Raw genomic sequence first — 13918 nt, 5'->3', positions numbered from 1 at the left:
AAAGAAAAGAAAGGCTTACTTTTTTGTAAGAGGCTCAAGGCTTCTTGGACATTGAATGGCTTTTACAAAGTACCATTTTGTTGAGTGCAAAAGAATAAGAAACAGCTGGGTTGCATTTTCTTTGAAATGCACATTTAGTTAAAAGTTAAAGACAAAATAAAAAGCACTAGAGAAAAACATTTTCTGGTTCTGCCAAGACCCAAACCATTTAAGAAAAAGAGGGGAATAAGGGAGAAGAGAAAAGAATAGTCTGAAATGTTTTGCCAAACCAGTTCCCCCTTCTGTGGTCCTAAAGTCCGTTAAGCCCGAAATAAAATAGTGCAAGACACAGAATTAGTTCAAACTGGTTCTGGAAACAGTTATGGGTCGGTTAGGCATGAAGGGATTCAATAAATAATTCTCCTCTTTTTTTTTTCCATCTATCCCAAGAATAGTTGCAGTCATTTTTTTTTTTCTTACTAGTTTCTGAATTTTGCCAAACTCTCCCTGATAGATAGAAGGTTCCCAAACAGAGGGATTGAATTTAAGTAGAAAACTACATTCTAGTGGCTTAAGTTCTTGGAAACATGTTTGTACTACAAATAGTAAATAAATAATAAAAGTGATTCCAGGGAATGAAAAGTTGTTAGCTCTTTGCCAACTTGCTTTCATCGCACAACAGAAAAACAAAAAGTCCATCTTGCCCTAGAATTATAGGTAAAATGGGCCCATATGTGGTCATGTTGACTTCAATTCAATTTAACAAACACTGTTCAGCACTTACCATGTTCAAATAATAAAACTAGGTGCCATAAGAGGATTTAAGAAATGAGCAAGGATTCAGAAATGGGTAGAAGGAAGAGAAGGAAAAAAACGAAAATACGAAGTCTAGAATAGAACCCCAAACCAAACAACTCCCATTTCCCAACATGGAAACTAATTTATTCAGTTCCAGAGTTCTAAACATGCAAACGGCATGGGATTGTCTTCTAAAGTAGTTTACAATTTGGGGTACAAAATGTATATTAAAAAAAAAAGACTTGCATAAAAGGTGTCATGTGACCATTCCATTATTCCAGGAACACTTTTTACACTTTCATTGTAATTCCAGTTTGGTTCTGGGAGGAGGTGAGTGTAGCTTCCACCTAACCTGCTGCCATCTTGGATCTTTCCCAGAAACAGTTTTTTTAAAAGCATTTCAGAATGCCTGTATTTGGACTGATTAATTGTGCTTTATTTGAAAGTCTCCCTTTAGAATTTTTTGAACTAAGTTAACTGACAAGGAAAATATTTATATGGCTTCATACATTTATTAGGCAGAAATTGAACTGCCTTATGCCAGTGTTGGCAAAATTGAGAAAAGTTAATCTTCTGTACCTGCAATTTTTCATCTTTTCAGATTTTCTTCCACCCCTAATGCAAACTCAAAAGATCCAAGTTTTTTTACATAGTTCAATGCTGCCTGTATTTTCCACTGAAAAATAATCTATGTCAATTAATATGTAAGTAACAGTTATATCTTTCTGAAAGTCTTTCTATTTTTATTTTTTAAAAAATATTTTTATTGATTTCAGAGAGGAAGGGAGCAGGAAAAAGAGAAAAATCAATGATGAAAGAGAATCATTGATCGACTGCCTCCTGCACGTCCTACACTGGAGATCGAGCTGCAACCCAGGTATGTGCCCTGTCCAGGAATCAAACTGTGACCTCCTGGTTCATAGGTCAATGCTCAATCACTGAGCCACACTGGCTGGGCAAGTCTTTCTACTTTTAAAGAAGGTACTTGAGGGAGGATTTTAATAGCTTATAAAGATGATTTCCATCAGGATCTATTAGTAACCAGATAAGATAGGAGCTATAAGGAGAAGGGCCCAAGATGGACAGTAGACAGGTGATGGTAGCTAGTGTCAGGGGTTAAGACAGGTGATTCATTATGACTAAAAGAGGGGAGGTAAGCATTATCATGGTCTTCAATGAAGATTCAGGCAAATGATTGGCAGGAGTTCTGGTGTGAGCCAGGGATAGCTGATAGGTTTCCTAGAGGGAATAATGCCTGGGAAGTGTGAGTGTGTGATGGTTAAAGTGATAGTAACAGACTCAGGCTAAAAAACCAGAGCCTCAGGCTCCCAAAGGCCCATCATCAGTGTGAAGTCACTGCCAGAAGGAGCTGGGATTCCAGAATAATTGAGGGAACTTCTTTGGCCAACCCTGGAGCTGGTTAAGTCAAGTTAGCTCAAGAAGGGAGTCTACCCAAGGGAGTGGGCAGAGGGAAAGGCAAAGAAAGGAGATGGCAGAGTGGATTTCTTTTTAAAAATTTTATTTATAATAATAATTATTATTAATCTTTATTGTTGAAAATGTTACATATGTCCTTTTTCCCCCCCATTGACCTTTTCTAGCCTGCCCCCGCCCCCTGCCCCCGGCCTTCACCACCCTATTGTTTGTGTCCAAGGGTTATGGATATATGCATACAAGTTGTTGGTTAATCTCTTCCCACCCCCCATTCTCCCCCACCTGCTCTCTGAGATTCAACAGTCTGTTCCATGCTTCTGTCTCTGGATCTATTTTGTTCATCAGTTTGTTTTGTTCATTAGATTCCACATATAAGTGAGATCATGTGATACTTGTCTTTCTGTGACTGGCTTATTTCGCTTAGCATGATACTCTCCAGGTCCCTCCATGCTGTCTCCAAGTGTAAGAGATCCTTGTTTTTTACTGCTTCATAGTATTCCATGGTATAAATGTACCACAGCTTTTTTATTCACTCATCTACTGATGGGCACTTGGGCTGTTTCCAGATCTTAGCTACATTCTTTCTGATTGGTGTTTTGGGTTTCTTAGGATACATTCCTAGAAGTGGGAGCAAAGTGGATTTCTTTAATGTGGGAGAAATATACTAAGAATGAAGAAGGGGCACTTTGGTGTTCAAAAGGTGTGCCTATTTCTCCTTCTGATTAGACATTTATCTTAGGGATTTGCTTAATCTGTTACAAGAGCCTTTTCTCCTTTTAGTCATTCTCTGCTGTCCAACTCTCAAAGGGGCAATGGATACCTGAGCTTCAATGTTAAACCTTTAATAGAATGGGATTTACATATTTCCCAAGGAGGGCATTGCAAATGCTTCAAAATAGAGGGAGACCTCCAAAATTTTCAGTAGGATAATTTCATTTTTGCAAAAGCTGAAGAAATTCCTGGATGAAGTTAGGCTAGTAAAGATTTTGAGATTAGGGACTATGTCTCTTCTACTAGTACCCAGAAACACTGGGGCTGGACTTCTTAAGAATGGGCTAGAACAGGTGATCTCAAATATGAAGAAACTTCTAACAAGTGACCAGCTGACAGTGCACATGACCTAACCTTCCTTGCCCAGCTCCATCTCCTCTGGCCCACTTTCTCAGGGTCATGGTCTGCCCATCCAGCTCTCACTTCTCCTTTTCCTTCCTACTTGGTCCTCCTAGTAGTGACCTACCTCCCTGACTCTAGCCACAACACAGTAGCACCCCAGCCACCACGAATTTTATCACAGAATTTTCTAAATCCAGCATCTCTCAACAGGACCTAACAGCACTTGGCACTTAAAAAGCTGCTTAAAGAACACTTAATGAATTAAATTCAACTCTTCTCCTTACTAGTAGTGAATTAAAGTGGGATTTCCCAAATTATCATATATGTGGATATATTGAAAAGATTTCTAAGCGATATCTGGAGTCTGAAGACCTCTAGCCGCTGTGAGGACAAGGTGACCGACCACCAGTTTTGCTAGCTGTGTCTTATGCAGGCTGCGGGTGGGATTAATGAAACCTTCGTGCCTTATGTGTGGGTTGTGGTGAGGACCAGAACGAGACAGGGAGGACAAAAAAAACAAAACAAACAAAACCTTATCACACTTTATTAAATCATAGCACAAACCTAAATACCATCTGAAAAATTCATTTCTGTGGAGTGGCCTGTTCTCCATAAAGCTGGATAAGTGGGATATCTCTGTATCTGATTCTGTTTTACCAAGAAACACAATTTGGGACTTTTAAGGAAATCTTCTGGGCTTCTCTAGCAATGTCAAGACTGGCCATGGGCCATGCCTGCTGCAGACCGGAATACTAAAACCCCTCTGAGTGGTCTATTTTCTTCCTTACAACAGAAACCGAAGCCAGGTCCCTGTAGGACCGTTCATCGTTGTTGCTGTCACTACTGGTTAACAGAAATGTTTCCTAAAAGGAAGTATTTGGGAACCCCTCCACCACTGTCCCCCTCTGATTCTTCACCTATCCCTTCCTGCCCTGTGCACCCCATCATAGGAATCTGTCACTCTCAGCACCCACTAAAGAAAGCAGCTGTGCCTTTAGACAACAGCTTCACCAACACGAAACAGAAAACTCAGACCAGGAAAGCCTCCTCTCCAGGTGCAAGCTGAATGTTTGCCCACTTTTCCAAGAACCAGAGGAAGCGTGGCTCTCCTGGGACTGACCTCTGGACCCTTGGTGCTCAGACAGGCTGGTACCTGTCTCTGGTGGACACTGCTCATAGCCATGGGACCCCTCCTGCCTCCAACATACCCATCAGGAGCAGGTTGTCCAAATGATACTATCTCAGTCTTAGTTTTTCCCCAAGCATGCAGACTCCAACTCTGCCCACACCCCAAGTAAGGTTTTCCAGACGGGGTTTGCAAAGAAGATGCCAAATCCCAGCCTTCAGTATATTGGCCGGGCACCGCTCACGAGCATAAACTATTTGAAGTTAAAATGCCTGGAGGCTGTATAATCAAAAGGGATTTTTGAAAAGAGCTATTAGTGTACTGTGTGTTCCATCCTCACCCAGCCCCACTGTAACCCTAGGGAAGAGAGAGTTTGATCTGAGCCTCCTGGTTCTCAGGGTGTGGAGGGGCATCTGACTCACACCTGAGGCATCTGTAAGATGAGGGACTGCAGCTGATGGCTGGGCTACCCCCAAGTAGAGACAAGGGAAATAGATGGCCGGTCCTGCTGCAGGTGCTGAGAGAAGGTGGAATCAGAAGGCGGGAACCACTTCTGCTCCAGTGGGATTCTGGGACACCCCCAGAGGCCCCTCTCATTGGCTTGCTTCACTTAGCCACTTTTGGGTGGCGTACTGCTCTGAGAATTTCATCAAAGCTCCAAGTCTTTTTGCACAACATTTTAAATAAGAGTTTGGATGTTTGCTGACCTCTTTAAGGCTGTCTGTGGGCCACCACTCATCCTCCTCTGCCACCCATCCCACCGGGTGAGGGACCCCTGACTGAACCCAGTCCCCCGTGTAGCCAGCACCATTTACAGCAGGTTTCTGACATTTTCTGTGTTGTTCAGAGCTTCCCCCTGGACCACTGGTCCTTGGACAGTAGTCTCATGCTCCCACTACCCAGCCTAGACCCCTTCCTCCAGCACCTGCCCTGGAATATTATTGCTGTGCATTTCTGTTGTCTCCCTTTGAGACGTGGTTTACTGCTTTTTTCCTTCCTTGACTATAATTTTTCCTTTTCCTCTGGTCAGATGCTAATCATCCACCTCATATGGTCTATATTCCAAAAGTCTGGGGACCCTCAGCTTCCCACCCAGCGTCCAGCCATCTTCGTCCAGGGAGCATCCCTGTGAAAATATTTCTAAATCTTGCTTAAGGATAGGATCCAAGTTAAAATAAAAACTGCCTGTGGGAGCAGTAACCCTGAAACCATTGTCTTTCATTTCCATTTCCATGTTAATAAGTTTCTGGTCTTTGTCTCAGAGAAGACTTTGTCAAAGCAAGTTTGAGAATTAAATAGCACTGAGAGGAAAGACGCTGCTAAGAGAGAAAAGGGGAGTTCGGAGGTGGAGTGTAAACTTGTTAATTTTTTTCTGTTTCTCATTTCTGCTTTGGACCCACAAGAAGTGGAATGTCTAAAACTTAGTACAGAAAGGGCTTTCCTGACAGAAAACACTGGGGTTACTGCTGAGAGTGTTTGGGGATGGCGTGGCACGCTGCCATGGCTTCAGCACCAACTGCCGCTAACAAGAATTGTGTGTTTATGGTGTTGATGTGTGCTGATCAGCAGGAGACCAAACCACGGCGCTCTACCCGAGTGTGGCCCCTCTAAAGACAGAATGGTTGTTCTCAGGGAACGGGTCAGAGACGTGGGTCAGCAAGCCGATCAAGCCAGACAGACCAACGGGTTTTCATACCCAACAGAAACCCGACTTTCCAAAATGTATTCACATCTCCTCATTTAGGGATTTATGCCTGCAAGTCCACTGCCATTAAAGAGTTATGTGCCTGCATTCCCCCTCCCCATCGCAGGGATTACAAACCCCTAATGATAGTAAATTATTCTCCCCCACGCTGGACATGATGATTACTCTGTGGAATTTTCTAGGCTGTTTCGTAAGGCCCTGCGGCACTAATGAAGTGTTATTTATACTACACACTGATTTTCTGTTTTGTTTTGCTTGAAGTTTCTCCTTGTCCCATCTTTCTTGATTTATCATACATTTAGCAGACCTAAGTATGAAAGCCATTTTTCTGTCACTCTTCGGACTTTTAAATGAACAGGACTTTTTATGAAGTGTAATTTTCAATAACAATGAAATATTAGAAACCCCTCTTGGAGTTCCTGTACCATTCCTGCCTGAGTTTTTCCTGTTTTCCCCTCCTCCCCTGGTTTCCCACCAGGACTGTCTACGATTGCCACAGCCTCTGATATATGGGAGTAAAGGGTCAGAAAAGCTTCCTCTTACTTTATTAATACCCAATACCGAGGAATAACCCTAGAACGCACACAGCAAGCTGTGCATACAATTAATGAATTAATGGCTCAGCTTAATCAGAGGTTCTGGGAGGGTTGAAAGGTTAGGAGGCATTGGACTAGTTTTCCAGAAGATGGCAGTTTCCTTTGATATTAGTCTCCTTTATACTTCTATGTACAATGAATAATTGCCAATCATTATCCCTTAAAAACAAAAGACCATGTACTTTCTATCATTCAATTTGTATTAAAATAATCACTCCACCATTTGGGGCTGTGTGATTTGAAGGCCCTTATAGAGCTTCTAGAAAGTGGGTATAATATAAGGAAGTACCATATGAAGAACATGTGGTGAAGCATGTGAACGGGATGAACAAAATTGACATAACAAATGCTCAGTAAATGTTACCTTTCCCCCCTTCCGCTCTCCTCCTCTCCTTTACTTCCTTTTCTCTTCTCTCCTCCATTTCCATCAGTGGTATTAGAACGAAATTAGTTTCTAGAGCAATACTAATGGTTTGTTGTGTGGCAGACAAGTTTGCTTGCCGTCCCAGCTGCCATCACCTTCACCGCTCCCTCCAAACCCTCTTTCACTTGCTAAGGGATGTGGACCTTTACAGCCTCAGGTGGTGAATCAGGGTTGATATGAGCCAATCACAGTAATTCATCTCAGAAGGTGATTTGATTGAGGCATAGACATGTGGCTTAACACCAGTCCACAGCACATGCAGAGAAATATGGGTTGGGGGGGGTGGCATTAGGAGTGTGGTTTCTCAATAATAAAGAAGAGATTTATGGAGACTATCCCCTTCTCTTTTTAAACAAATGTGGTCATGTCTTCAGGGGATGTCTGAAACAGCGATGCCCTTGAACATGAAATAGCATCAACACATATGGCAGAACAGAAAGAGGGACACCCCAGTTGTTGATGACATCACTGTGTGGCTGAACAGCCCCTTCCACATTCCCCGCTCTGTTAAACAACATGTGTCTCAGGATTTAAGGGACTTTGGGCGCATATTCTGGTATTTGCAGCAGAAATCAGCTAACTGCCAAAGTGTTCTACAAAACTCAAGTTAAAGTTCTAGCTTCCTTTGTATAAGATCGTGCAAGTTACCTACACCCCCAAGCCTCAGTTTCCTTTTCTGTATCATGGAGACAGTAATTTTACCCACTCTGTAGATTGATATGAGCAGTCAATAAATGCATGCAGAATAATGCTTGATGTGAAATCCCCAGTAAATAATAGTTAAAATGATTTTAACAGTTCCCCCAATTCACACTCAGAAAACCTAGATTACACCTCCTGATGCAGAAACAGCTCACCACAAAGGAATGGATAGAGATGTACTGATATCTAATATGTATTAAATTCTGCTCACTGGGCAGTTAGATAGCTGTTCTCTTCCCTTCTCATTTTCCGTGTTTCTGGGCCCAGAGAAAGGTTGGACACCCCATCTCTCTCTCTCACACACACATCAAAGGAAAAATGAATGGATTTAGTGTTCATGTGACCCAGTCAGGAATCTGTGGTCTTGCTGCAAAATGTGAGGCCAAAACAACTTTTTCATTTTGGAAGGAGGTTTGGGCAAACTGTAACTCTAAATTTCCTTTTAGAATAGCTCTTTCTGACATGGTACCCTGAAGTATCTTTCTTTGCCCACCTCTAAGTTCTTCCTATAACAAGCCCTATTGTTCCTACCATGATCTCTAAATCAGGGTCTCCCACATTATCAGAGACTGACTCTGCTTTTTTCTTTTCCTTTGAAAAAAATCTTTATCATTGAAAGTATTACAGATATCCCCCCTTTTTTCCCCATTGACCCCCTTCTAGCCCACCCCAGTCCCTCACCCTAGGTCTTCACCACACTATTATCTGTGTCCCATGGGACTCTGCTTTTTTCTTATTCCCAAATACTATATAAAACTAGCCTTGTTTTCTTAACCTTCCCTGGGATCCTTTCCTAGACTGTTAGTGTTTGTGTTTCCTTTTCTTTTTCACTTTGCTTTGACTCTTTCATTGTACTTGAACTTGACTCTCTCATGCTTGAACTTTTCCTTGACTCTCTCATAGTACCTGGAATCCCAGCCCCTTACTCCTCTTTGTGCTATTCTCTATCATCTCAGTTTCCCATACAAAAATTCCAGAACTTGACACTGGCAAACTTCCTTACACTAGCAGGTCGGCCCAGAATCCAAGCAGAACGGGTAATGCCAGCTCACCTTCTCCTAGATCAGTGGTCGGCAAACACATTAGTCAACAGAGCCAAATATCAACAGTACAACGATTGAAATTTGTTTTGAGAGCCAATTTTTTTAAACTTCTTCTAATGCCACTTCTTCAAAATAGACTCGCCCAGGGCCGTGGTATTTTGTGGAAGAGCCACACTCAAGGGGCCAAAGAGCCGCATGTGGCTCGCGAGCCGCAGTTTGCCGACCACTGTCCTAGATTTAAAGTGTATTTTAAGCATGTCAAATTCGTGGTTTAAAAAAGGCATGCAGCCCGCCAGCCGCAAGTTTGACATGCTTGGTGTATTTATTGCTCTGGATCACAAGGAAAGTCAGCTTGATTTCCCAAAGAAACCCTCCAGGGTGACTGGTGGACATCTGCAGCAGAAGCCCCTCCCTGTGGTGGGAAACTTGGCACTATATAGGTTCAGGTCCCAAAGGCCAGATACCTGTTTCTTCTGGTCCCTACATATTAGGGGAGTAATCTTTACAGCATAAAACTACAACCTTGTCATGAAGACACAGGACTCTTTGGAACCTGCTTAGGTGGCCATGGTGGCAGAATCCAGTGTCCCAGACTGGAGGCCATGGCAGCATCTTCTGCACACTCGGCTTCCCATCCCAGACTTTGCCCTCTGTTCATCCCATCAATCTGAGAACTACCAGCGACCCTTCCAATCATTTCCTTTTGGCCCAAGTTAGCTCATCTCCATTTCTTTTGTTTGTAACTGAAAAACCGGGAGTGGCACATTTTGCTTCTTCTTTTATTTTATTATGTCACGGAAACGGCAGGGTCATTACAGTGAGAGGGACATGGGATCAAATTCTCCCATTTACACGGTGGCAACCTTGGAGAGTTAAGTTAGCATCTCTGAGCCCCAGCCTTCCCATCTGAAACAAGGGAAAAACAATAGCAAACTCACAGAATTATTGAAGGAGTTAAATGGAACTTTATGTGGAAAATGCTTGGACTTTTCTTTTAATTAAAATTTGGTTTTGACTTTCAGAAACTTCCCATGTAGTTGGGGAACTATGGCATGCACACATAGCACACATGTTAATCGCGGGCAGTGTTTACATGGATGCCTAACAATATCTCATGCTGTTGCATTTATTGGCCCACTTCACCTTGGCAATAACCCTGTAAAGTAGGTATTAGTACTTATAGTTGGAGAAACTGAAGCGTGTAGAGAGGCTAGGAAGTAGTAAACTATCACACAGGTGGAATTCAAACCCAGAGCAAACCTAGGGACCCGTCCCCTAGGCCCTGTGACCTTAACTGGCTCATGCATATGATAGGTTATTCTGCTTCCTGAGGATCACACAGAAGGGCCAAACAACAGGTGCAGGCGACTCATTCTGCTGAGTCCACAGCACAGAAGAGAGTACATTTCTAAGATATCAGGTTACAATGGTACCAGAATCCCAGACTATTGGACATAATGTTGTCATGTGTTTTTTTCTTCTGTCAATTCCTTCCTACCTTTCTTATTTATTCTGAAAACTCAGCCAAGCATCTGACTTTCATGGACTGGGTCAGGTATTTCTTCTAGGTTCACCCATACTGTACACATCCCTACACACACGTCCTATAAGTAGTGGCTCATTTGTCTGCTTATAGCCACTAGTTAGTAGACCCCATGAATACAGGGATCATGTCTGTCTAATTAATCTCTCTACTCACAACTTCAAACACAGTACCTGGCACACAGGATGTTGTCAATCAGTATCCATTGACTAAATGTGGAGTGAAAGCCTCAGCAGAGAAAACCACACAGACAAATCTGGCTGCAGATAGACTGTTTGTAGTAAAAATATTTTGCAATTTCAAAAAGTCAAAATATTCTGGTCCCTTCCAGAACTTGATTGCAAAAATATAGATGATCAAGATAATTAGAGCATAGGCCAAAGCAAACTTAGGGGAGGGTGTATACCAGAGATAAGAAAATGAAGTTTTATGAGCGTGTTTAATCTAAAAATAGAAAGCTACCATTTTACCTCACTATGATCACAAGCAGTCATTTTGAACAGATAGTGGGAATTATAAACTTAGTACAGGTGTGTGTGTGTGTATGTGTGTGCGCGCGTGTGCACGCACGCATATGCCCAGTTATGTGTTCGCACATTCTTCTATGAAATTTTGTGATTAATCATTGTGTAGACAATCGGAATTTCATGAGCCCTGGTATTTTTGTCCTAAGCTATTCTCCCAAAAGTCTCACACTCATAGAAATAATTTTGGCTCTTTTTTCGACATAACGTTTTGATTACTCTGGCTCCAGCAAGTCTGGGGTTTGTCCTCTATCTGCATGCTTTTTGAGGACAAAGCTTTTTGGTCATGACAGACCAATATATGCACCTGAAACAGTTTTTGAATAATTGAAGTGTTAGACTATGTGCCAAGAAGAAGGATACAGAAAGAGTTGTAGGAGTAGAGACAAGGCAGGGCAGCCCTGGCTAGTATGGCTCAATTGGTTGGGCATCATCCTATGCACTGAAAGGTTACCAGTTCGATTGCCGGTCAGGGCGCATGTCCAGTTTTTGGGTTTGATCCTAGGTAGGGAGCATACAGGAAGCAGGCAATTGATGTATCACTCTCATATCAATATTTCTTTCCCTCTCTCTCTACCTTCTTTCTGTAAAAATCAATTTAAAAATCTTAAAAAGAAAGACATGGTAAGTAGCCAGCTGGAATTATTAGGGAAGTCCTCCTGTGTAGGAGAGTAGGGGTCATGAATGCCTTTGTGTGGTAATTTAGTGAGAGAGAGAACAACATGCCAAATATTATGGAGTAGGTAGAAGAAATGGGTGTGGGTCGCTTTTGGAAAAGATGGCAATGTAGCAACAGAATGTAAGGACAGGATAACATTTGATGACACAGAGAGCCTGGGAGGGTGCTGGCTCTACCATTTTTATTATTGTTAATATACAGTAAAATTGACTTTTGTCATGTGCAGTTCTGTGAGTGTCACACATATGTAGATTCATGTAGCCCTCACCACAGTCAGGACAGAGAACTATTTCATCACCCCTGCTTAACTCCTTGTACAGGATACCTCTCTGTCCCCACTCCCTCTCCCCATCCCTAGCCCCTGGGAACCACTCATCTGTTCATCACTACACCTTTGTCTTTTCAAGAATATTAGAATGATAGGATCACACAGTATGAACATTTTGAAACTGGCTTCTTTCCATCAAATCATAAACAAAGGCTTGAAAGCAGTTTCCCAGGGATCGTCTGCCAACTGGTCTACAAGGCCAGTGCATCCCACCATTCATTGAAGCTCCCCTAGCTCGCTGGTATATGACAAAGTCAGAGCAGGCTCTGAATACAAGTCTGCTTGACCACAGAGTCAATGCATTTTTATATAGCAAAGAAAGTAAAGCCAGAGACCTTGTAGCCACAAAGAACCCTATTTGAATTCTACCTCTTTCACTTACTTTGATGGATTTCTTAAACTCTCTAAGCCTCACTTTTTTTTTTTATCTAAGAAATAGGGATAATAAGAACTACCCATAGAATTGTTAAGAGTAGCAAAGGAGTCAGCATGCAAAGTTTTTAATCCTGTCCCTAAAATATAACCCTTCCTCAACAAATAGCAATTGCTATTGATTTATTAATTAATAATTATATTTTGAACATATTAGGTAATATATTAAATATATACTTGGACATATTAGATAAATTATCTTCAATATATCTTCTCTTTTATGAGCAAGAACACATTGTCTTGGGTAATAAGTTTCCACAATTCACATGGTCTCCAACATTTACAATTAAATCAATTTTGAAAACAGCACTCAGGATAGCTCCAAATTAGACTGCAGGGTAGGATTCAGGAAATGAGACATAAAGAAGAAAGTTTCCTCAAAAAATGAATTAAAATCTGGTTAGGATTTATGCCATTCAGGATGTATTGGAAATGATAGAGGGTTAAATCTCAGCCATCCTTACTCCAAAGAAATATATGAAGTTAATTTCAAAAACATTTTCATTTCAAGGGATTATTTTAAAATTTCATTATTAGCATTCTCACTTTGTTTGCTGCTGGGAAGTAAAATAAAACCATCAGCCCTGACCCTCAGAATCAGCTGCTTACTAAATGCTGTAAGTGAAGGCTTTCCCCAAGGCATGTTTCCTTTTTCCTTTCTATTTTTTGGAAGAAAACAACATATTAAGAAACAAAATACCCCTTTTTCTAATAGTCATATTTAGTGACTATAATCATTATAGAAAGACTAGAGGCCCAGTGCATGATTGAATCATGCACGTGTAGGGTCCCCTACACGCTTTCGCTTTTCGCGGTGGAGCTGGGTGCCTGTCCGCTGGTGCCAGAGCAGACAGGCACCCAGCTCCCACACTTTTGATGGTCCGCGGCCGCTGAGGGGGGCTACCCTGCTGTTGAGAGGCACAGGGGGCGGGACTCCTGCCCCCTGCGCCTCTCAACAGCTGCTGAGGGGGACTGCCGCGGACACCTGGCTATCCTGCCGTTGAGAGGTGCAGCCGGGTGTCCTTGGCAGCCCCCTCAGCGGCCGCAGATCTGGCCGTTGAGAGGCACAGGGGGCGGGAGTCCCGCCCCCTGCGCCTCTCAACAGCAGGGTAGCCCCCCTCAGTGGCAGCAGATCCGTGCCTCTCAATGGCTGGATAGGCCACCCCAAGTCCTGCCCCCCAGCCTCCCGCCGCCCAATCGTGGGCGTAGCAGAGTGATGGTAATTTACATGTTACTCTATTATTAGATAGGATAATGTTGAAAATCAATCCATAAAGAATTTATCAGGTGCACTTATTCTGTGTTGAGCAATATGGTGAATTTAAATCAACACAAAACAGAGCATTACTTGTTTAGTTAAGACAGGACTGGAACACATAAAGCAACAAGAAGAAGGTTTTTTAAAATAATTAAACACTGGAGATGAAACATAAAAGTAACACAAAATGAAGGCCTCAGACCTCCATGAAGCTAACTTGGAGAGACAGAACCA

The 13918-nt window shown here is 42.3% G+C and overlaps 1 long non-coding RNA gene across 2 annotated transcripts in view; it reads left to right on the top strand.

The window, feature by feature from the left end:
- The window catches only part of LOC129147988 (uncharacterized), a 140599-nt gene that overhangs the window by 58164 nt on the left and 68517 nt on the right, over positions 1-13918 (top strand). For both annotated transcript variants that reach the window (XR_008555199.1, XR_008555200.1), the window contains exon 2: positions 1554-1654. This is a non-coding gene — a long non-coding RNA (uncharacterized LOC129147988). The remainder of the gene's footprint in view (positions 1-1553; positions 1655-13918) is intronic.

Source organism: Eptesicus fuscus, chromosome 22 (genome assembly GCF_027574615.1).
Source record: "Eptesicus fuscus isolate TK198812 chromosome 22, DD_ASM_mEF_20220401, whole genome shotgun sequence".
In the NCBI taxonomy this organism is placed as follows: Eukaryota; Metazoa; Chordata; class Mammalia; order Chiroptera; family Vespertilionidae; genus Eptesicus; species Eptesicus fuscus.
Note: the sequence above shows the minus strand (reverse complement) of the source record. Positions and strands in the feature narration are given on the sequence as shown.